At 38.8% G+C, this 23899-nt stretch overlaps 1 long non-coding RNA gene across 1 annotated transcript; it reads left to right on the plus strand.

The window, feature by feature from the left end:
* The first annotated feature begins 3704 nt into the window (after nt 1-3704).
* LOC146465545 (uncharacterized) lies at nt 3705-16303 on the plus strand. The gene is made up of 3 exons (XR_014868329.1): nt 3705-3835; nt 11079-11161; nt 16005-16303. It is a non-coding gene; the product is annotated as an uncharacterized LOC146465545 (long non-coding RNA).
* Nucleotides 16304-23899: the final 7596 nt, after the last annotated feature.

Consider the following 23899-nt stretch of genomic DNA (forward strand, 5'->3'; position numbering starts at 1 on the left):
TGTTGTAGGACGATAAGGATCAAATAAGGATCAGTCAATCCCGTCATAACAAAAGACGTGCGTAAGCCGCGCAACCAGCCAATCAGAACTCAAATATCTACAAGGGAATGGCGTCACATGCGAGAAAACTCGTCCCACTTCGGAATTAAATCAACTTAACACAAGTTGTTTCACTAATCACGGAACGCAGGCAACGCAAACCAACGCAAACGCGAAATTATTTTGGGCATTCAATTGGAAAGCTGCTAAATTTCAGCAAATTTGCTTCACATTACAAAGGATGCTCGACATGAACATCACATACACATGCAATGAAAGGCTGCTATTATATTCGTGCTAGATTCATAAGTTCTGTAACTAAACTGCACGCAATTGTTTGGCCGTAAAAACAATTCAAGGTATTGTAAAGCGTGTTTTTAGTCAAAGTTGTTTGTACTACCGTATCTCACGGAACAATGGTGCTAGGCTACGAAATCACACTTAATTACTTACTAAACCCCTCTCATGGGATCTCTACACAAGAGTTCGGCTGCCTCTTTTGAATAGATGGATTTTGAAGATAAACTTTTCCGAGATTGTTGTGTTGTTTTTATTGCAAGCTTGTGAAAAACAAGAACATCTCTGGCGGACATTTGTCAAAAAGAAAAATGCATAAGGCAGTTCTTTTTTGCCCTTTAACATGTCTTCGTCGCTTTGTCGTCAAAAACAATCACCAAGAAAGTGGAATGCTTCAAGATTGTTTTCACTTCGACAACGAAGTTCAGCCTGGCTGGATTAAGTACGACCCACAGAAAATCACGGTTTTAGCTTGCAACGACAGCTTCCGTCCATTGGGCCCAGTTAATGATATTGTGGACGTTAACAAACAAATGATTTCTGTGAAGAACGAGGCAGAGCTGGAAATTTTGAGGGGCTTTTTGGAAAAACCCGTGATGATGTGCGTTACAAGACGTCACCAATGCCCCGACATTGCCAATACATCGCGTTCAGACTTAATGTCTGAGAACTTATCTCTCAACCTCTTAGAGAGAGAATTGAAATCAATGAACGGCTTCGATATCGACTTTGCTGTAATCTTTCCACCGGGTGTTGTTAAAGATCTCATCGCTGAAACCTTGGAGAAAGTGAAGGACAAGATTGACGCGAAGAGAAAATACTGTTTTACTGTCGATCTAAAGGAAATGATGAAAAAACTAACACCGCCTGAATTGCAAGAGCAAGACTCATTTGAGTATGTGTCGTGGCATAACACAGCCTTTTGGATAACAAACCACAGCAAGCCACATCACTCACTCATGTATGTCAATGGTTTGCTGTTTTGGACAGTTCTCTTTCCATTCTCTTTATTTGTGGCGCTTCCCTACAGAGTTATCCGCAAGATTTCATGTAAAGACGCTCATGTGGACTTACAAACAGCGTTGAAGTTCACTGCTGAGCCTCAGGAAACTGTGGCAGTGTATGTATGGTATTTGGAAAGGCCTCCACCAGGCGCCTACATTAAACACGCTAAGGATTTCTCTGCACGCACAGCAAAGGTTGCAGAGTTGAAACCTTTTGTTCAGGACTGTAATATTATTTCATTTGACTTTGGAGGAGAAAATGTTTAATAGTGCTCTTCTTTCGACACAGATTTATGCAGGGAAGAACCTTCCCCCCGGGGAAGGGTTGTCCGGTGGGTGGGTCCCCCTGGGGAAGGGTTGCTCCCTAATGGACTTTACGGGGAGTCTCCGCCCGAAAGGGTATTTTCAGAATGGAAGTGTATGAAAGGGTTGGGATTTCACTAACTGAGGTATAGAAAAGAGTAGGAAAAACAGTCATTTAGGTATATAAACGACCTTTCAAAATATCTCGAACAGACCAACTGAAATGAGATGCATTGCAAGAGGGATACCAGATGGAAGGTATATGAAGGGGTCAGTTACCTCAGTATTCTGTGAAAAATTACATCATGATAAAAAGGTAAGGCTTTGGACCTCGGGCTGGAGCGTCCTCATATAAAGCTTTGTTGAGTGCCACCTCAGGCTTTTGGCTCATTGCCTCAAAACAGTAAGAAATATTAGGATTAATTTTTTTTCGGTGTGGTGGTGCTGTGTTTATGAGCGATAACACAGGTACGACGTGTCAATACGACTGCTATCCACCCCACACAAATCCGTATTTTCAAAACTTTTTCGAAAACGATGAAGTTATGAGGTCGACTTAGTCAATGGCCATCGTTTTCGAAAAGGTTCATTTTTCGGTGACGGTTTTCATCAGTTAGTGAGGACAGGACCCAAAAGCCAATATTGTTACAAGTACAATTACTTTTCGTTAGCGAACGAGTTGGAAGCAGATGCCGGCGCGGTTCACGACAAAGGTTAAACTTGTGTACTGAGTTGAAAAAATTTCTGAATTGAACTACATTTCACTAAACAAGTTTAATTTGCGCGAACCCACCGATCAAAAACAATTTGCTGACTTCGTTTTGTGAAAAAGAAACAATAGTTAATATTCCGGCATTGGCATAAACATTTTCATAGCTCATTAGCTCTCAATACCTTTCATGACACCTCCTGACCCAGACTGTCATCCACGGATTTAAAAGTTAGAAAACACTTGTACATCATAGGAAACAGTACCACACGGATAGAAAAGCAGTACTCACTGAAAAGCTTTCATCATGCTTGGAGACCGATGAGCAGAGAGTGAGTGAGAGTGAGTCTTAGGCCCCACCGTGGGTCTGGGTCTACGAGGATGATCTTTCGTTTAACTGGTCACACTTGAGGATTCAGTCCATGGACCCAAAAGTTAGAACCGTTTTGTACAACGTTACGCACAGTTTTACAGGAAAGTACTGCTCCATTTGAGTGGTCAGGCTTTAGCTTTTCACCACGGCCCTGGTATCAATAGTGGAAGCACCTTGTACATCATAATAAGCAGTGTAAAGTGTTTATTTGAATTGTCACGCTTTTGGATTTCTACTTGAAGCAGTTCATAAGTTAGATACGAGTTATACATAGGCGTTATTACATACACCTTTATTATACGATGCGTTTAAAAATATTCCAAAAACTTTAAGATTTTTTATGAAACTGTTCTCCCTTCAAAAAGTCTCATATTGTAAAATTTTAGAGCCTTTAATATTGACAAATGCTGCTAAGATTGGCCGCTTTTATACTAGAGGACGCATTATCTGTTTGGACGAACTTGGACAAACAGTTGTTCGTCTCTGGGTATTATGCGTCTCTGGTATAAATAAGGGCACAAAACATGTTATATGCGTCTTGAACGACGGAAGATAGTTCGTCATCCAGAAGGATATGAGTCTTCTATTATATAAAACGGCTTAACTTTCTGTGTGAAGAAATTAGCGTTCTATGTTTGATGCCCCAATAAGAGGCTGTTTGTTGATCATTATTCTACTCCAATTTTTAGTCAGGATTTGTTGAAGAATTGAAACTATAATTAATGATCCAAGGTTGTATAGCATACGTTTATCAGCAAGAGGTTGTCTTTGAGCTTTAGTCGAGTTTTAGTATACGGCATCCTTTAATAAATAAATGTGACCTCAGCGAGTGTTTATATATTTCATGGCGAGTGTTTGTATCACTTTTGACTTTTTTGAAAACAATAGTTCTGATTCCACGTCCATTTTCAACCAATTAGCAAGCAATGAACACAATGCAGTGATTAAACAGGACACGCAACGAGAAATTTAAGCAAAAAAAAAAAAAACTTTAATAAGAGTGAACGTCACTAAAAATCAAAGAAAATTTTTAAATTCTTAAAAATCGTGGAGACGGACCGAAAGTCGATTTGGCTCAGGGGATTGTTCTGTGTCTGCAGCAAGCTTGAGGTGTGTAACAAAGTGAAATAGGGATAGTTTTTTTGAAAAATTCTGTTAAATTAAACTGGAATAAGCAGCAAAAAAATCGACTTGCCCTAGAAATCAAACTTCACTTCGGGCGAACTCGAAATTATGTACTTTTTTCTTTAGTTCGCATGCGAACTTTAATACCACAGCCAGACGTCTATAGTTAACAATTATTCACTAAATAGTGGTGAGGTGAAGAGTGATGGATATTTACCGAGCCGCGAAGCGGCGGCGGGGTAAATATCCATCACTTTCACCGACACTGAGGTGAATAATTGTTTTAGTATATGCCACACAGGCTGAATATTAAGAAGTGGACCAAAAATTTTTTTATTATTATTATTTTTTGACAATTTACCGACAAATGGAGGGAAATTTTAAAATCTCGCGCGCCGCGCGGTAAGCGATTTATTGTAGAAAGTTCCCTCTCGCTTTCTTGCGGACAAATGAAACTTCTGGAGGCACTTGTTTAGTTGCTACGTGTCTTTTCTTCGATTTTTGTGTGAAATTTGTCCTGTTGTTGAAACCATGCTGCAAAACATTAGATGTTTCATTGTTTACATTGTGATCATAGTGCTCCACAGTTTTCGTAAACAATGCATTCTTATTTTTCGCCTTAGAATATGAGGATAGAAAGATAAGATAACCGTACCATGTAATACCGTCAAACCAGACTTTGTTATCATTTTTGTAGTTTTTCTATTTTTTGTAATAGCCGTCTCTTTTATCAAAATATTTCCTCTTAAGTGACCGTGGCGAAACGGAAAGCCATCTTGTTTCTCTTCGCTGCTCGGAGGTGAATTGTACTTGTCTTATCACCTCCGAGCTAGCAAATCAGCGCGCGCAAAAAGCACTATTCACTTGTGTGGTATATACTAACTATATAGATATACGTATACATCGGGTCGATCTTTTTAGATTTAAGATATAGTAATATTGAATGTATGATATTGTTTTTGTAGGAGTGAGACACCGATAACGAGGCAACAGTGACAGAATTTGAATAATCCCAAAACATAGGCAAAAATAGCCGGGGAAAAAATTCATGCGGTAGCGCCTCAAAAACACCTCCCAATTTTGATGCAGGAATTCTTCCAAGACAGCTCTTCGTTATGTGGGTTATACTTTAACTGGCACCTTTTAATTTTCCAATGTAAACGCAAACCGAAATTCGATAAAAATAGAGATGGCGTCATGTTGAAACAAAAAAAAATTATTGTCAACTTCCGGTAAAAAGATAAACCTTCTTCCAAAAATATAACCAAAAGCAGCTTGCACGCACTGTAACATGTTAAACATTCTTTCTTCCTCACACTGTTTTGGGTATCCTCTTATAAACATAATTAAGGTATTTTGACTTAAACTTACCGTGATTTCCGCAGTCGAAATTATCCTTTCAAGGGGTTCTTCGGTACTTGAGACACACCGTTCGCGATTCGTATTTAAATTGATCAAATAAGTCTTTTTTATTATGTCTCTCAGTTAGTACGCGCGCTGTGATTGGTCAATTTTGCGGGCCGTATTCCACTGTTCGTCCCGCTGAATTTTAAAGTTTTCCCGCGCGCCCGATTAACCTCAGAGGTATAATTTTGAGTCTTCTTTTGAGTTTCTGGAAATTAGCAAAGCGAGCCCAAGGCCAAACTCCAGAACCAGTGTGATTTATCATGACTCATGCAAGATTTTACATGACGCCGTGTAAAGCAACACTAACAACTCGTTACCAGAAAGAAATTTTTGCCCGGGAAAGGACATTTTTGAATGGAGAGATGCATAAGAAGGAAAGTAAATTCAAGTAACGTCAATAAAGCTGAAAGAACAGAATGGAAATAGGAGGATTTGCATGAATTGTTGTAACAGGAGTGCGGCAGTGGGAGAGTCCCCATAGGCCATTTGAAAAGGTGGGGGGAATTCTTTTTCCTCAAGATGGGTAAGGTGTGACAAAGTGAATCACTGGAAATACAAAAGAGAATTCAGCCAATTCGTCAAAGGCTGGGAGCTCGAACGTGTTCCTTGGGTCCGGGTAATTTTAAGTTGTTATTTTGAGTATTAATCCAACACCAGTTTTCCAGTAATTTCCAGTACATACACACATATACATACATAAACTTTATTTTCACTCGAATTTGAGAGTAGCTGATAGCTAGTGTCTTCGAGCATAATTAAAAGAAATACATATACAAAACCAAACAAAAAAGAAATATAATAAAATGTGAACTAGAATGCGAGAGATCTGATTGTCTTAACTATAAGGATCAAAATGTTAAAATTTACAATTTACAATCTCCCTGTTAAATTTGTTCATGTCCGTACAAATTCGTATTTTGTGTGGGAGGGAATTCCACAGTTCTGCGGATAGATATCTAAAAGAGTTCAACCCATAGGTTGTAGTCCTAGGTTTAGGCAGGGTGAGAATGTTGCGCCCCGAAGGTTGTAGTTAACAGAGCGGAGGCTAAACATTTGCTTTATCATATGTAGTTCGGATTGAAACAAGCTCTTAAAAGTAAAAGTAATTTTACCAAAAACAAAAATGTTTTTAACCTCTTTTTTAAAGTCAGTTGTTGTTTATGTTGTTTTTTGTTTGTTTGTTTGCCTTTTTTTTTTATTTGAGATTGAAAGCAATTATCGCTCGTGCTGTACGTTAATCGGTGAAGCAAGTTATGTAAAGCCGGTGACACACTACGCGATTTTAAACGCCGATCGCCGCGATCGGCGAATAAAATCGCCTAGTGTGTCGCCGGCTTAAGTTTGACTATGCCAAAACAGAATTTTTCTGAACTTCAAGTTTTCCTAGGACATGAATTAAGATAATCAGGCTCTTGGTAAAAAAGTAAGTCAAGACAATTTGTCAGCCTGATTATAGGTGCAACTGTTCAGAAATTAGCAGCGTGGAATTTCAGCTTAATGTCAGGAAGAACACCAAAAATATTTTAGACATGAAATTCTACTTAGCTTAGCGTGAGTTTTTGCAGAGACCGGATGTAAGTAAAGCAAAGATTTGTTTACTGCTTGCGAACACTGATGTTGAACTCTGAGGAACGCTTTATTTAGTTGATGCTCTCATGGAAAAATGCAGAGGTCCCAGAGAAATAAAAGCATAACTTTTTAGAACTATGTTTAAATATGGGTGGTTTTAAATTTACGATACTTTGAGGCGCTACCACATATATTTCTACAGAGCCTTTTGGCACAGTTTTTTCATGTGGCTGAACTGCAGGAAGTTAAATCTTAATTTGCTGTATTTTCACGGTTCATTCAGGAATGAGGAAAGAATGAAAATGTCTCCATTTCTTGATTAAATATAACCCAGTCTGTGTTTGTAAATATAGAAGTCTGCCTGTTACATTTTTCATCTCATGACAAGCTGACAAAAAGAGCAAAATTTCAAGTTCGTGCTGAGCCAAATTCAATCAGATCGTTTTCAGCCAAATAATTCTCGGTTACAATATTTCGAAGAACTAATTACTTTTCGCTTTCTCTAGAATCTTAAACTTTCTGTAGACAAAAAATGAGCCAAGAGGTCGATTTTTCGACCGTGACCGCGATTTCTTTATTTTTCTTTTCTATTTAAGCTTATTAACTCTTAAAAATCAACATTTAAAATGTTGATAGCTATGTTCTCGATTTGGTAAAGAGATACTTGTGCAGACAAACACATTTTGAGCTGTGTCCGGATTCTTTACCTGAAACTTTAAGTCTCAGACAATTTTAGCCAAGTAATATCTTATTGGGATCTCCAAGCTACGGTTGGCTGTCCAAAAATGCAAGCTGGCCTTATTTCGCGGTTAAACGATATATTTGCCCTTCAAAAACAAAAGGAAGTCTTCCGGTGGTCCGAAAATTTTATAGAGGGGACATTTCGTGAAGGAACAGGCAGCTTTCCGACCGAAAAGATTCGTTGGGTAGGCCGATTATATGGTTTATAAATATAAAGTGTGTAAAACATTGAACAACCTGGATTACAGTATATCCAAACCAACGGATTTATATTAGTGCTTTTCGTGCGCTCTGGTGAGGTATACAAACTCCCGATTATAGAAAGTATACGTCAATTGTGGTAATAAAACCAAGGACTAGGCACTTTTTAATTGTTTTCTTATCGCACTGTAATAACAAACGACTACATTAGCTCTGCTGTACTCTGCGTTTATTATTATTGAGGAAATGCTATTCATTCATCTCCCGTTCCTAGTTTGAGTAATATTCCTATCAGTTGCAAATGGTTTGAACCCAGGAGTCATGTCATAAGTACGTAAATTATGATCATCCGGGTGAGTGTAGTCCTGAGAAGGACTGTTTGTGGTGACTTTGACTGACGTTTCGACAACCTGAGCGGAAGTCATCTTCAGAGTCAAGTGAATTGTGGAACGTCGGTAGGTGGTATATACGTCTCTGGTTGTTAACCTGATTGGTCAACGAAGTCCAGATGTTATTGGTCGTTTGTCAGTAAGCCGTGATGTTATTGGCTGTGAAGACTGTAAAAAGTGATTGGTGCGTTTTGATCCGCACCAATGACTTCCGCTCAGGTTGTCGAAACGTCAGTCAAAGTCACCACAAACAGTCCTTCTCAGGACTACACTCACCCGGATGATCATAATTTACGTACTTATTCCTATCAGTGTCCGAGTCATGGCCGGCACTGTGAATAGCTGTTGCTTGTGTGTAATCAATGTGTAGTTTCAACTGAGAAAATGACTCTCTCGCGCAAACTTTGTTGGACAAAAGTGGTCAAGAGTACGGACTTGCAAACGAGAATACATAAAACAGCCAAGAGACGAACTAAAAACTGAATTTGTAAAAAACGCAAGGAATGAAACAAAAATCAAAGCATGTATAGTTAGAAATCTATTTTCAGACATTAATTTTTAGATCAGCAATGTAAGCTTAACTCTAATCTGCTGTGTCATTAAAATTGCACTGAATTATATGATAGATTTCACTCCAGAGAAGGTTTATGTAGAGAGAAAAAGAAGTGATAGCCGGACGGGAGAGAAACTTTTGTATTGTTTATTGGCCACTTTTTGCATACGATTTGATTGATGATGAGTTTTACAGTTCACAACAACATGACTCTTGACCGATGGGTTACATTACGTTGCACTGAACTTGAACGGTACAGCCTTACCGTCTTAGATACAATCCTGAGATTTATAGCGACAGAGTTAGAAAATTTGTTAGAATCCAGCTTAACCAAAGTTTTCCATTTCTGTTTCTGCCTCTAATATAATTCTCACACGCAATTATCGTCATGTATACAAAATTGCGTTTAGAATTATAACGGTATAAATTGGATTTTCATAGTTGCTCCAGTTTCCACACACGCACGGGCTGAATATCGCTCCGGAAAAGAACGATGATACAAGAATACATTGCAGACGTAATCGTTTCGAGTCTCGTTGAAGCCCAAATTATTTTCCTGTGCTTTGTTTACAACTGCTTTACTTACATCACATCATGTTTATTCAATCAGGATAACTTCGTTAATAAAACCGATCGAAACTATTTCAGTCTGTTGTTAGCGACAGTTTGCTTTGCTGGTGAATGTTCATTTAGTAGGAGAAATCCGACATTTCTAGATAGTAGTTTTCGCAATTGTAATTTACCTCTTATTTAAGTTCAGTTTACTTCATAGTCCAATTGGAAGCAGCCAATGTTTCCTTGTTTACATCGCAAAATTGTAATTTCTCTTGGTCTAATTCTGCTGCTGTGTAAAAGACAAGACAACTTCAATTATGCTTGATTTCGTTATAATTGAAGTTTGATAACAGGCCTTTAGTTTGAAAGATTTTTTCATTGTGGTAGATCGATATTATCTTGTGTAAATCTGAGTTATTCGACAGAACCTTCATCAAAATAATTAGCCTCACACATAGCCTTATATTGAACAGGGAAGTAATTAAAACAGGAAGTTGAATTAAAGTTTGTGCTTGCAAAATTGGAGTCTAAGTGAATTTGTTGTTGTATTGCGTCATCTTTGCGAAGATCTCAGTTGGATTTGGAAAAAAATAAACTCAGTTGAACTTTAATAACGTTAATACCGTTGTTAAACTTTTATACCTGGAATTAAACAACCGCACACCAAGTTTTGAAAAGACAAAGAACTTCCTTAAAAGGTGAAGAAAGTAGACAAGAAGATTTCTTGGATTCACTTCTTCGGCAATTTTTTTACGACTAAACAAATATGGAAAATATCTGCCACTTTACTAGATCCCATTTATTTGTTAACAGGAAGAGTTCTTAATTTTCAAGGATTATTTTAAGCTAAATTATGTCAGCTACCGCGAATTGATATAAATTTCAAAAGATTACTGCCAGACAAAAAGCGGTAAAGTTTCAATTAAAGTTACAATTATAGCGTTTTGAATGTTCACGATCTTAAGTCGGGAAACTTTTGCTAGTTTTTTTGTACTCGTCCTTGATATTTAGTAATGATGAATTGAGCTTAAAATATGGCCGTTATCATGCACCAGTTAGGTATCGATCATTGATATGTTAATAAGCAAATTAGGCACTTATTCGTTGCTGGCTATTGGCGAAACTTTTTAAAATAACATGCGGCAGGGCTATGTCACATTTCAAACTCAATTTTAATTGCTTAAAATTCTCAGGAAGAAAAACGTTTACGAAACTTATTATCTTGTAAATTGAAAGGTGTGATTTCTTTTATGATCGTCCGAACACTGATCAAAATAATATTATTTAGCGCATTAAATTTTACAATAATTTGACCATTGAACCGTGTATGTTCCGAAACGAAAGTTTTTTCAAACCTTTATCTTATTATCAGCTATCAGAGTTATAAATATTATTACCAATATTCTAATTTGAAACGAGGAAAATTGGACTAGTTAATACCAGGCCTTCCAATCTATAGTAAATAACAGTGTAAAAACTAACGTTTGAACACACGACACAAATCAATTTACAAGCTGTTTGAAAAAAGTTTTACATCTCTTGAAAGTTTTTAATTACTCGTGATTTATCCGCCGGAGAATACTTAAGATAATGTTTTAGATAACACTTTTAAGCCGATTGTGTCCTTCCTTTTTTCGACAGTTCAAGAGGAAAGGCTAAAAATTGTAATCTTGTGGTTAAAAAACGAGCAATTAGCTTTTAATTGTCGACGGTCTTTAGGGCAACATAAGTTGCTCTGAGATAATTTCCGGCCGTGTCAATAATTGGCGGCAAAAGGTTTATATTTTGTAACGTCCTTAATCCTTCCACTTAGTTCAGCCAGAGAGAGAGATAGAGAGAAGACAAAAAGTACCTTTGAGCTTGACTGAATACCAAGATTAACTGCGCTACAGCAAGGTAAGTGTTTTAGCTGTTGTCGCAAAAACTTTGATCGATTTGAGAAAAAAAAGCAATACAGCTACGATTTTTAATTATGAATATTCAAAGGACAGAGAAGGTATCTTAGCTTTAGTCAGAAATAATTTCTTTATTAGATTTCTATAACCATCAGAATATTCCTCAGTTTCAGATCGAACTCTCCCCACGATTAAAATTAACTCGTACTGACCCGTATTATAATTCAAGGCTGGGTGTGATGCGGAATAGCGATCGACACTCAAAATCGGCAAGTTAAAATCAGCATGATTTCAACCAACAACTTTTTCATGTTTCGTTGTCTTCCTCAAGTATACATTTTAGTACTAATCTGCGAAGGAAAAATTTTCTTTTAAAGAATGACTAGAAACGTAGTTGACAGTAAATTACAATTTCGGTACATTTTCACGGAGACAGAATGTTAACATTCGCTGCCTTATTCAGTCTACGTTTAACTTTCACACATTTCACCTTGTTTCATCAAGTGTTTTCAATTTGTTTTTCTCCTGGTTTCTGTAGAATTATATGAATACAGTGTTCATGTGTTTCTCAACAACGACTAAACCAAGGAACTCAAATGAGCTGGATTGTAAGTTGAATTGTCGGCTGAGCTTTCAACACATCAAACAATTTTTAACTTCCACCTTATTGTGCATTCACCTTCAGTTTTCTATATATATTTTTACATTGTATGAGGTTCTGGGTTGTAAATTGCATTATCAGCAACATGTGTTTACACCACAAAATTTCACTTTCCACTTCATTCTACTTTAAACTTTTACCCCCGTATTTTTTTCCATCATTTTTACAATCTCAAAATGACTACATGAAATCGAAATATTCCAGTTGGACGCTAAATTCGATCATTGACAACTTTTCACACATAAAACAATCGCAATTCAGTAATTCTTAATTCAAATTATAGGTATTTTTAATTCAGTATATTTCAATGTTCTTGCGCTGTTTTCTTTTCTTAACATGATCAGAATTTTTTTCACTGGTTTTTTTTGTAGGAAATGACTAAAAACAAGAAATTTGGTTGAAGGCAAAGTTTCATTATTCGCGCAATTTTCACATCCAAAAAATTAATTAAAACTAACGCTCATTATCAAGACAAAGTATGTGACAACCAACAAATCAATGGATCTTGGGGCGCGTATATCTGAGCTGATTTTCCAGAAGGTGGTTATAGAAATTAAACTCTTCGTTAACTTTTCTTGAGATATTCATGTTTTCTTTTTTTTTTTTTTTTTTTTTTTAGCATTTTCAATTTATTTTCAGATCAATAAGTACATAGATTACAAGGGCCATTAGTAGACGTTTGTGAAACAAAAATCTTTTTCGCCTCGCGAGGCGAAATTCTCACGAAAACTCAATCGCACACATAAGGAAACAGCTGAGCTGATTGCCTACGCAACTTGTAGGCGATATTAGAAAAAAATCTGTAAGAGCGTTTTCAAGTAAATAATGAATCAACTTTTACGGGGTGATTTTGTTTATTCCCGCATTTTCACCAATATTTCTGGCAAAGTAAAACTTGACACTTTGTCTTTTCTGTTAAAAGGTCTTTCCTCATAGAAAAACATTCTAAATGTACATTGAGCTTCATGGGTGTCTCCGATTTTAAGATATTTATGTTCGAAAACAGTAAAAATAAAGCGCAGATGAATGAAAAAGTTCCTACTTTGCATAAATAAAGGTATCTTTAAAATGCCCCCACAGATTTTTCTGTTAAATTACAAGCGGTTAAAGTGCCCATAACGGAATTTTTTTTATTTTCTCATCTGAATCTTTACATTACGCGAAGAACCTCCGCGAAAACATTTTTCGATTTGCATGAAACGCGAATTTTTTATGAATTTTACAAATCTTTAAAATCCTATTTTATTGCGGTCCACCCGCCCCGCTGATGAGAATACCAACGGGCTCACAATAGGGCCACGTGACATGGTCTGTGACGTACATTCAGGAACTCTCGAGTCTATGCACTCACTTGACCTTCAGTAAAGTACATTCGCGGCAGAAAGAAAATCGTCAGATTCACCGGTAGGAAGGAAAAACTTGCTCCAAATAAGTATACTCCATGGCAGAAAACTTATCTGACACGGAAAGTGAGCAAACCGCTGAAGAAAGCAGCTAGGACGAATTTGAAAGCGTCGAAGTCGAGGCGATAGATGGCGTCCACGAAACAAGTAATACGTGTGAAGATGATGATACACTCGAACCGTACGCGGACGAGCCCATAGCAGACGAAGAATGGCTAAAAAGATATCGCAAGGAACAAGAGGAGAAGCGACGACTCGAGGAAGATTTAACGAAACGCTTGGAGAATAGAGTGCGTGTTAGTGGATGGTAAAGTTCTCACCTTGCATTTTGCATACGCGCTCTTCATTATCATCTGTCAAAACTATGGCCAAGTACTCACATACATTCGAACGAATTGTTTTCCATGTAGATGTACTTGTGGTAACTGTAGCTGTGATCTGCTAGCAAACATCAGCGAGTGCTAGTCTGCTGCAAGGAACTCGAAGGCAATTGGGAAGCGCTGACTAGCGACATTGTTCTCGCAGAACTACAGGAAGGACACGTGTTGAACTGTGATAATAATAGCTTGTCTTGTTCTCTGAAATTTCGGCTGTAAATTTAATTGTAGGATGGAAGTTGTTAGCTTGTCCAATGACAGGTTAATTTCTTTTTTGTCACTGTCCCACAGTTTACGAAATCCATTGTATCTTTTAGGCGCATACGCCTTGCGAAATGTTCGAAGTCTAACAAGAGTTGGCGTCTAATGTAATTCGTGTCTGTCACCGGTGTCAGGACAAATTTGAGCCCTTTAGAAATAACGCTAACAGGCTGTCGCTAAGTTGTTGGTTTGAAAAATTCTTCATGAATTTCTCGTGTTTTTCTCTTTGTGTCTCAATCCGTTTTTTAGCCAATTTTTTTCTGGGCTCTTTGTGCTTGTTATTTGTTTTGTGCCCTTTTTTATTTTGAACCCCCGTTGTGGTGGTTAGGTTTTCAGAGATATTAAACGCTGTTATACTTTTCAACATTTTTATTGTTTGCAGAATTCTGGAACACATGTGTGTACAATATTTGTTTGAGCTCGTTGAATTCTTGCTGCAGTTTATCTACCTTATCTACATCGTGGTTTACAATGTTTTCTGTGTTCGCCGAGTGCGACTGTTCTCGCATCGATCTATTTACATCAGTGGTAACATCTTTGCTAATAGAGTCGGACCTCTATTAAGCGGCCACCCTGGGGACTTTGAAAACTGGCCGCTTAATAGAGGTTCAGGCCGTTGAATAGAGGTATCGAATACAGCACTTTACTGACAAAACAATAATTCAGGACTTTGGAAAGTGGCCGCTTAATGGAGGGTGGCCGCCTAATAGGTGGCCGCTTAATAGAGGTCCGACTGTATTTTTTGAGAGCTTGGTCTCAACGAAACTTCGCGGATCTCACGATCTATTAGAATATATACCGAAACAATTACGCCATATTTTATAAAACTTGCGACTGAGTTAACAGTGAGGTCAAACTATAAACCTCAGAAGGTTACAACGCTTAGAATGTCACAAGCGGGTGTGAATATTTATCGAAAGCTTACCATTCGCTTTTCACTGCTCCTCTTCGAAGGTGGCTCTTGGTCTTCGTCTTCCTTTCACTTAGCTGTTTTAAAGGATAAACACAAACGGGATGTCATCCTACTTCAGTTCATGTTTTAAGTTTAAACCTGAATTCATCAGCCTTGTGAAATCCTCGTCATTAAAGTGCATCGAGCACAAGGACGAGGTCTTTCCAGGCGCGCGTCCACATCTTCCTCCGCTCCAGCATAAAATCGATCCATTTCTTTCGCCTCCTCAGTCTTTGCGGGCTTGAGGTGCCAAAGAAAGGAATCCTGTGCATGCTTATTCCATTCGCTTCGTCTGTGATGTTTCCACATCTCGCTGCAACACATCTTTCCGGCATTTTCGCGAAACGTGCAGAAATGCCGCGACTTGTTTTCAGTGAGATCCAGAGAAAGGCTGAAGTCACGTGTTCCTAAATCTACGTCACAGCTCTTGCTAAACCGAGAGGAGACTAATGCGAATGGTGGGCCAAAATGGCGGCAAATTTGAACGTCTTATTTAATTCATAAAAAATTCGCGTTTTATGCAAATCGAAAAATTTTTTCACTCAAGTTCTTAGGGTGATGTTAAGATTCAGATAAGAAAATAAAAAAAATTCCGATATGGGCACTTTAAAGTAAGAATTCTTTTCGATATCCACGCAAGTTTTAGGCTCAAGAACCGAAATCGTTGTTAGATAAGAAGGCTCAATCTTGGTCAAGTTTCAGTCGGTATTTGCTTTCTCTGAACAAAAGTTTAATTTTGTTTGTCCCGGTCTATTTCACTGCTATTCGCAAGCTGTGAATATTTATGATTGCGTGAAGTCGTGCAAAAGGTAAAATTTACAATGGAAGACTTGAGAAGCAGGAGCATACATGTATGTAAATTATCCCCTTACCCAAGTATATATCAGTAAAGAACTCCAGCCTAGCCCAGAAGAAAATCAAACTAACTCCACCATCAAAATCTTCAGAGAGGGATAAAAGATAATGAACAGAATTTCGAATCAAATTTCGGCACGATTTTGAGTTCGTAGAAAATAATGTAAAACGCGTATACACTGTTTTAAAAATGCTACTTGGTGATGACGCAATTTTCGGTAATATTCATAATGAATTTCAAACAAAGTCAGGAATGACAGAACTAAGCAGGGTAAAGTTTATTTTGAATTCGTTCTTAATTTTTCTGATATACATTTTCTTTTCCTTTCATCCAGATGAAGATTTTCATTTTCACCTGCCTTGTGCTGTTGGCCACGTGCAATTTTGAGGGGACTGCAGCGAAACCCTACAACGCCATAGCCGTGTGTCGGGGAGGATGTTTCCTTCAATACAGCCCAATTCACGGCTGTAGTATTCTGGAATGGTGCGAAACAATGATGGCTAATTGTTTGAGCAGATGTCCATCAAAGTGATAAGGGGTCATTAAATCACGGAATCTATGTACCACAAGTGATAAATAATAACGCTAAAAATCAAGCAATAAAAATGTAGCACAGCAGAGCAAATGAGCCGATGTAGTTGTCAAGTGTCATGTGTAAATATTCCTAGTTTGTAAGGTCAGATGTTCCAGCAATTGTCACGATTTTCACGAATTAGAAAAGTGAGGTAAAGGAGAAGTATCATGGGGTTTTTGATATCTCTTGTCAAAAATGATGAAATAAGGCCTTCAATCAGCTGCTAAATAATTATAGAATGACGAGAGGAAAGAAATCAACTCAATTCTTGAAAGGAACAACTCGTGATCTGTTCTAGCGCATTTTGGAAACAAAAATGCGAGAACTTGAAAAACATTAGCCTAACATTTTTCAAGTTTCAATCCATACCGGTCTGCTCTGTTTCCGGCCAGAGGCACTAATCGACAGTTTTATTGCACTGGGGGAATAATTTATAACAAACTTGACAATTATTTCGTTGTTTCTGCTGACAGACAAACATTTTCAGGTTTTCAAATGACAGCAAATTTGCGTGATACTTTCCCTTTAAGCCTAACCGGCCCACACGGACGGAGCTTAACCCGGTTTCTGTAGCATGAAACAGCTAGGAGTATTGCTACTCCCCCCGGGATGGGATGCTAGTCTATCGCGGGGTTACCCGCAGCTGTATAAATGCCGGTACCCTGATGTATACACCTGGCTCCAGCTGTTGTAAGAGCGGATAACTTTATCCAGTGAATAAATCACTATTCAGGGGATAAAACGAGAGAGTACATTTTATCCACTGGATAAAGTTATCTGCTCTCTGAACAACTGGAACATGGTGAAGAGAGACCATGTGAAGCAAATTTTGTTGTCAAAGGAAACAACACGGTAATACAGAGACCAACCTAGTAGCCTCGAACCACCGACCGCCCTTCCCTCCTTCCTATCTTCCGTCCATACCTCTATCCTTCCCTTAACCCATAGGTCATTTCACGGTCTGTCACTCAGTTAGTCAGTCATGTTTTAAACAACCAACAAAACGTGTTGATTAAGAAAAAAAATAAGGAATGCTCCAGGCCTGAAATACCATTATTTTTGGTGAGGGATGGCAACACTTAGATATGGTTTTGTCTTCTTGTTTAAAATCGGGATAAGGGAAACAAACATCAGGCCGCCCACAATTTAATCTTCCACAAACTTAAACAAGACAGGGTTGAGTAAAATGAGGCCCAAGTAATGTTCACTTTGCACGCGTTGTTTATGTGTGCATCGAGTTTGAACCAACGACTTCTGAATTAGATAGAATCCAGGTGCTGGAATACCTATGATCAAATTTGTTTATGAACTGCCCGATAAACTTTAGGCCCGTAGGCCGGGATGGTTCGTGGGCCCGGACGAACCCCCCTACAACCAGAAAAGGTTCGATCCGCGCTCCTGCAGATAGTCTGCTCATACAGCTGTTCAAGTTTACTAATGTCGCCTCTATTTATTTGTAAAAAAAAAAAAACATTTTCTTCTACTTTCCAGTTAAATCTTATTTAATTGATGTGTTTATGGCCATGTACCAGTGTTTGTCGCAGCTGGCTGGCATCACAGTTAAGTTTTAGAGGGCCGCTCATCATGGCGTCGTGGAAGCCCGTGGGATCATTAAAAAAGTTGCTAGTTTCTACTGAAAAGAAAGAGAAGATTGATACAAATTTTTCCCGTATTTATGTACAAAGTGTTTCAGTGGCTGAGGAGGTGGGCACTACTGCTGAAATGCGCCGACTTTCTTCGAGACAATAGTATCTAATCCTGAGCCGCAAACTCTTAAAGAGTTTTCTAGACGGAACGTGGCGATTTCTTTAGTCGATCATATAATGACATTTATATATTTAGCCAAGCCTAAAAATGGAGCTCCACAATTCGCTTTTTAATCGTATTTATGTAAGTCTGCTTATTGTATGAAACAGATTCCTCATATTTTCCGGAGTTATGTATATTTTTAGTGCATATGCCAGCAAACTGCTTACCAACAATAACAATTACAATGTTTATTACTTAGAGGGCAAAACTACTGAATTCTGATTAATTTGTAAAAGAGGGCAAAATTAATAACTCCTGATTGGTCAAGCGGCGAAAATACTCGCTCCTTACTGGCTGAGAAAAAGATGAGCACACCATTTCTACATTTAGTTGGTTTCTTTATTTTGTGGCTAACAACAACACATTCTTTCGGGTTCTTTGGAGTTCAACTTCTTAAACCGGGTTGTTCGCAATTTGTTTGTGCCAAAAGTACATGGAAATCAAGTGCCGCAGCTATAAAGGAAATTCCTAAAGGTGAATTTTCCTGCCTTACGAGAAACAGCAAAACATTATTTGTGTCAAAAGCTAAAAACTTGGATCGGATTTGTTTGGTTGAAAAACTGAAATCAGTCATGGCGACCAAGTGCTTTCACCTCGCTTCTTCTTCTTTCTACGAACACTAACCAAGCATAACAGTGTTCCTTTGATGGGAGAGAGTAGCAGGTTAAACTCGGTGGAAGAAATTACCTTGCAAGTTCCAGTTCTTTGGATTCACCGTTTTCTATTTTTATCGATCTGTGTTCGTGTGTTTTTCAAGCGGTAGAAAGCTTCACAGCGACGGTGAATCCGTTAATTGATGCCTAACATTTGGTTTAATCGTTGTTAGTTAAACTTGTATTTTCTCTTAATTACATAGGTATAACAATCAACTTTTCTTGTCACTTTTGTCCTTTTAGTACGCTACGAAACAATTAAATGATTCGTTTGTTTTCTTTACTTACGGGAGTGTTTTACTCGGGAGGGGGGGGGGGGGCTGACTGTTTTACGAAGTGCCTCGATATTAAACTTTTGCCCTCTATGTTATAAAATTGTAATCGCAACGGGTCCTCGTAGAATAAAGGATTAATTTTCACTTTTCACAATTTGAAATTGTGTTAGTTTTAGCCCGCACCGGGGAGCGTGAATTTGTGGCGTTGTACCAAATTCAAAAAAGTACTATCTCCACTTCAACGAGGTGTACAGAGTCGATTGACACGGCAAAATACTCTGTCTTTACGGCTATTATATATTCTCTTTAAAGCTGTTTATGATGTGCCAGCTATTAGAGAGTAATTTTCTCGTGCTCTGTCGTTTTGATTCTCCCGCTGCTGTGCCATTCGGATTGGTTGTCCTGTGGTGCTGCGTACGGACGAACGGACAGTGACGTCATAACCAAGCATCGAAGGGTTTACCATATTTTCTTACCCATGGTGCTCGGCGCGCGCGCCGAGCTTCACTATGGGTCTCGATGAGCAGTATTTGCCTTTGGCGACAGTTTCTTCATCACTTCTTGGGTTCGTTCCAAGTGTTCTCTGCTCGAAGAATGTCAAACTCGAGGCAGCTATTACTAAATACAGTGACGACCTTCCATCAACAGAGTTATTCGAAATGGAGCTTGCGCAGTGGAAAGCCTGATAGTTCTCAATGTTACTGGAACTGAGTCCAGCTTCCCGTCTTATATCCGAACGTATAACGTTAACGTTCTGCTCATCAAGATTACGTGCACTAATTCCAGTAACATCATGTGAATGTGAAAGGAGTGCAAGAGCGCATCGATGTGGACAAGCCGTTCATCGAACCTCGCGCTTCTTGATATCTATTACGATACAGTTGTGGACCTAGATATGGTAGGAGATACCTATGTACGCCTACACCCCCGAGGAATACAACTGGAAAACCTTCTCCGGTAACTTTAGACTTAACAGTTCAGTAACTGAGAAGATTTCCAGTTGTAGTTTTGAAACAGTTCGTATATCACAATTTATTATTCAACACATTGTAACACTGCCCAAAATATGGTCATGGTATACTCAATATTCGTCCTCCGTGCACAACAGATATCCTCAGTGCGATACACGTAATGTCGCGTGTAGGGGAGAAAAATGGCAGAGTACTTTAAACAAATAATGACCTTGGAAGATCGTCTCCATCTTTTCTGCAATGAAGCAGTGCTTTGTTATCAAAGTGTTAAATAATAAAACAATTATCCTGCTCAATCTTACGGAAAATCCCCTGATTTTAGCTAACTCGGCCTAACGGGCTCGTCGACTAAGTATCAGGTGATATTCCGCGCGGTCTCGTTGAATGACAATTAAATAATCATTATATGACATTGACAACGATAGAGTATTAATAGTGAATTCTTAAAACTACAGTTGTTTGGTCCGTTTAAAGAGAAAAAGAATACCCCTAGACCCAGCCTACGGGCCTGAGATAATGGAGAGAAAGAGAAGCAAGATTATACGCTTGATGTGGCTAACACTGCCTGAAGCACGCGAAGGCTGTAGACATTGGGCTACACAGTATTAACAAAATATTTCATCTCCTCAAAAAAGGCCCACTTACGTAATATTCGTAGATGCTTACATTAATTTTTTTGGAAGATAATAGCCATTGGTTGCACGGCGGACTTACTGCGTACGCGATTCATTGACGGCAATATCGAATCGCAATTTGTCTCTGGTTTAGAATCTGACTTGTTTTACTGGCGTGTTCAGGGAAGTTTTGGCCTCTGTGGGCAAAGTCTGGATCCAGAATAACAGTGGCTCGTTCTTACCTGGTCAAAGTTAGTCACTCTAAGTTGCTAAGTTAGTCACTCTAAGCTGCTAAGTTGCAACTGTCACAAAAAATACGACCAAAATTTTCCAGGCGCAAAATAGGCATCCTTTTAGTGACACTAGTTAGTTCACCATTGGTTACCATTTGGATGCAACTGCAAAAGCTCCGTATCCTGGCAATGCTGTCCTTCCGCCTCAGTCCTTCCGTATTCGCGGGTTCGAGAAGTCATAAAAGAGACAAAAATGAATCCTTACAAAGTTATTGGTTGTCCAAAAACAAAAGAAGACAAAACAAAGCGAAGCAGCAATGCTCAAACTCCCAACAGTGTTTGCGCTCTCAATTAAGAATGAATGTAATTCAGTTTGTTTCAAGGTTAACCAAACGAAAGATGTCAGACACACACACATGAAGAAACTTTTCACACATATCAATTTGACGAGTTTAAATGAAAGTACGTGCGAGCTTTTGTAATTAGAGATATTTTAGGTGTGATTAGTATGGTCTGAGCACTGTCTAAGTGAAATGTTAAAACGCTTCTATTATGACCGGAACAAAGCCGAGAGGGATGTATATAGAATCAAAAGTTTGCCGAGTAAGTTCATTAAGTAAGCTTTTTAATTAAATAAAATTCACGGGGTTGTTTGTAAAAACACTTGAGAACATGTGACTTGTGAGATATTAAAACTGTCATTTTTTTATTTAGCATTTTTAAAAAAATATGTGATGGCCCACTTTAAGCTCTGAGTTCCAACAGTACTGGGAGACAATAACTAAAACCACAGCGATAATTTGATTATGTGTTAATATAGTTCACAAATTTGTGGCTGACTTTATTGAGTAATTTGTGCAATACGAAAAAAAATATACCTCCAAGGTTTCTTGTTCCAAGAACATAAACCGAACATGCAAATTTTCCGAAACACAATTTTACAAACTGATATCCAACAAATAAAACGATACTATAAGTTCGTCATCTTCCCCTCCGACAAAATGACGTTTTTCGTGAAAAACGTGTCTCTCGGTTCGATGTAAACACTATATCCTGACACTGGACAAATCATTGTTCTTTCTGGGTGACACACTGTGGTGCTAAACCCTTATAGGTGCCGCTGATGATATAATAACCGGCCCAAATAAAGTTTCAATTGTTTGTTTCATCAGTTATCTTCGAAGGCAAATGTGATCATATTAGAGTCCCTCAAGAATGGTCTTAGCCAATTCACCTGAGCTGCAGTTATAGAGAACTGTTCAAAGTGTTTACCGTAAGTTCCCGGTTGTGGCGCTTCATTTGACCACAAACACACCACAACGACATCATCCAAACAACCAACCCTGAAGTTCATTGGACTGCGTAAAACGAGCTTCCTATCTTTGCACAGAAGGCGGCGTCCGACGCGGTACGGTAGAGCGGCAAAAAACGCATAAGGGAAGAGAGCTGTCCAAAACAGAAGATTATTCACGTACTTGAGTGAGTGATACGGCTTGCAGTGGTTTGTGAGCCAAAAGGCAGTGTTATTCCATGAAACATACTCCAGAGAGTTGTAATCCTTCAGATCTTCGGGAATGAGCTTCTTAAGCATGTCCTTAACGTCAAACATGAAGCAAAATTTGCGCTTCTTTGTAAGGTACACACGAATGAGGTCCAATGTTTCTTTCAGCTTTTGTTTTAAGAGCGCAGGAGGGAATATAACTGCAAAGTCGATATCAAAGCCACTGACGGTGCTTCTGCTCGGGAGGTCTGTGTCCGGTTGAGAGACATCCACCGGGATGCCGAAATGCTGCCTTCGGGTTACACACATGAGCATTGGCTTTTCCAACGTGGCTTCAAGCGTCGAGAAGTCACCTGGTGTTACGATCTTGATCATCTGTTTCTTCGGTTGCACAATGTCGCGCGGTTTGCTAATCGGTGTGAACATGTCATTGCAGGTGATGGCTGTGATCTTGGTAGGGTCGTACTGTATCCAGCCTGGCCCAACCTCACTATTGAATTGAAAACAGTCTGAAATCATCTTGCTGTCTTTGTCCCAGGCTGAACTAATGGAAAGCGAATAGAGAGAGGCAACAGGGCAGAAAAGAACATTCTCACTTTCTTGAATCTTTGAATCCATGGCCATTGTCATATCTGGACATTGGTAGTCGAATGACGGGGTCTACTGAGATGATGTAAGGTTGCATCATATAAAGGCAAACTTCAGTTATGTAACTTTGTTATGTCACTTTACAAATTTACGCCGCGTGAGTTGGAGCGTGTAAATTGCTGGCTGAAAAACTGGTCTTTGTCCGGTTGAAAGCGTGTCCTGGGCAATTCATTTGATTTTAAGTGAAGCTACTGGGAAAAGAGAACCATAAATAAACTCCTCACCAGACAGAAATGAGTCATCTTGGTACCTGGAACAGTTAAGATGACTGTAATGGACGCGATCAAAACAACACAACATGATCGGACCTTATTTTCCTCCCACGCAGACGTTCGTAGCGGTTCGTGGGGCAGGAACTAACCCCCAAGGACGTCTGCGTGGGCAAAGAGAAAATGTTCCCCGGGGAAATCTGGTCTTAATTTTACATGCAAATGAAGACCAGTCGTTGCATCGTTTCGTAATTGCATTCGCTTCCTAATTTCGTTCGGTCTCTGCGTACAACCAGCAAAATTTGAATAAGTAAACGAGACTTAACTGTAAGTTGAAGTTTGATTGAGATTCTACCGTAGCATTTGCAGCAATAAAAAAATCATTTGAGATAGCAATTCACGTGACTTTGAGCTCAGTCATAAAAGCCACCTCACATAAGAGCAGGATTTGTATGCTGAAGAAAACAAAATCAAATAGGAGAAAGATCCTAAGTCAGTTCTACGCAACTTAAGCAGTTGCGAAAAGAAAGCCTGAAAAAAAATTCAGGCTTGAATGGGATTCGAACCCATGACCTCTGCGATGCCGGTGCAGTGCTCTACTAGTTGGCGTGATAGCGCAGTTGGTAGAGCACTGCACCGGCATCACAGAGGTCATGGGTTGGAACCCCGTGCAAGCCTGAATTTTTTTCAGGGTTTCTTTTCGCAACTGCTTAAGTTGCGTAGTAACTGCGAGGATCTTTCT

This window comes from Pavona decussata, unplaced genomic scaffold (genome assembly GCF_977016875.1).
Source record: "Pavona decussata unplaced genomic scaffold, jaPavDecu1.1 SCAFFOLD_156, whole genome shotgun sequence".
Lineage (NCBI taxonomy): Eukaryota > Metazoa > Cnidaria > Anthozoa > Scleractinia > Agariciidae > Pavona > Pavona decussata.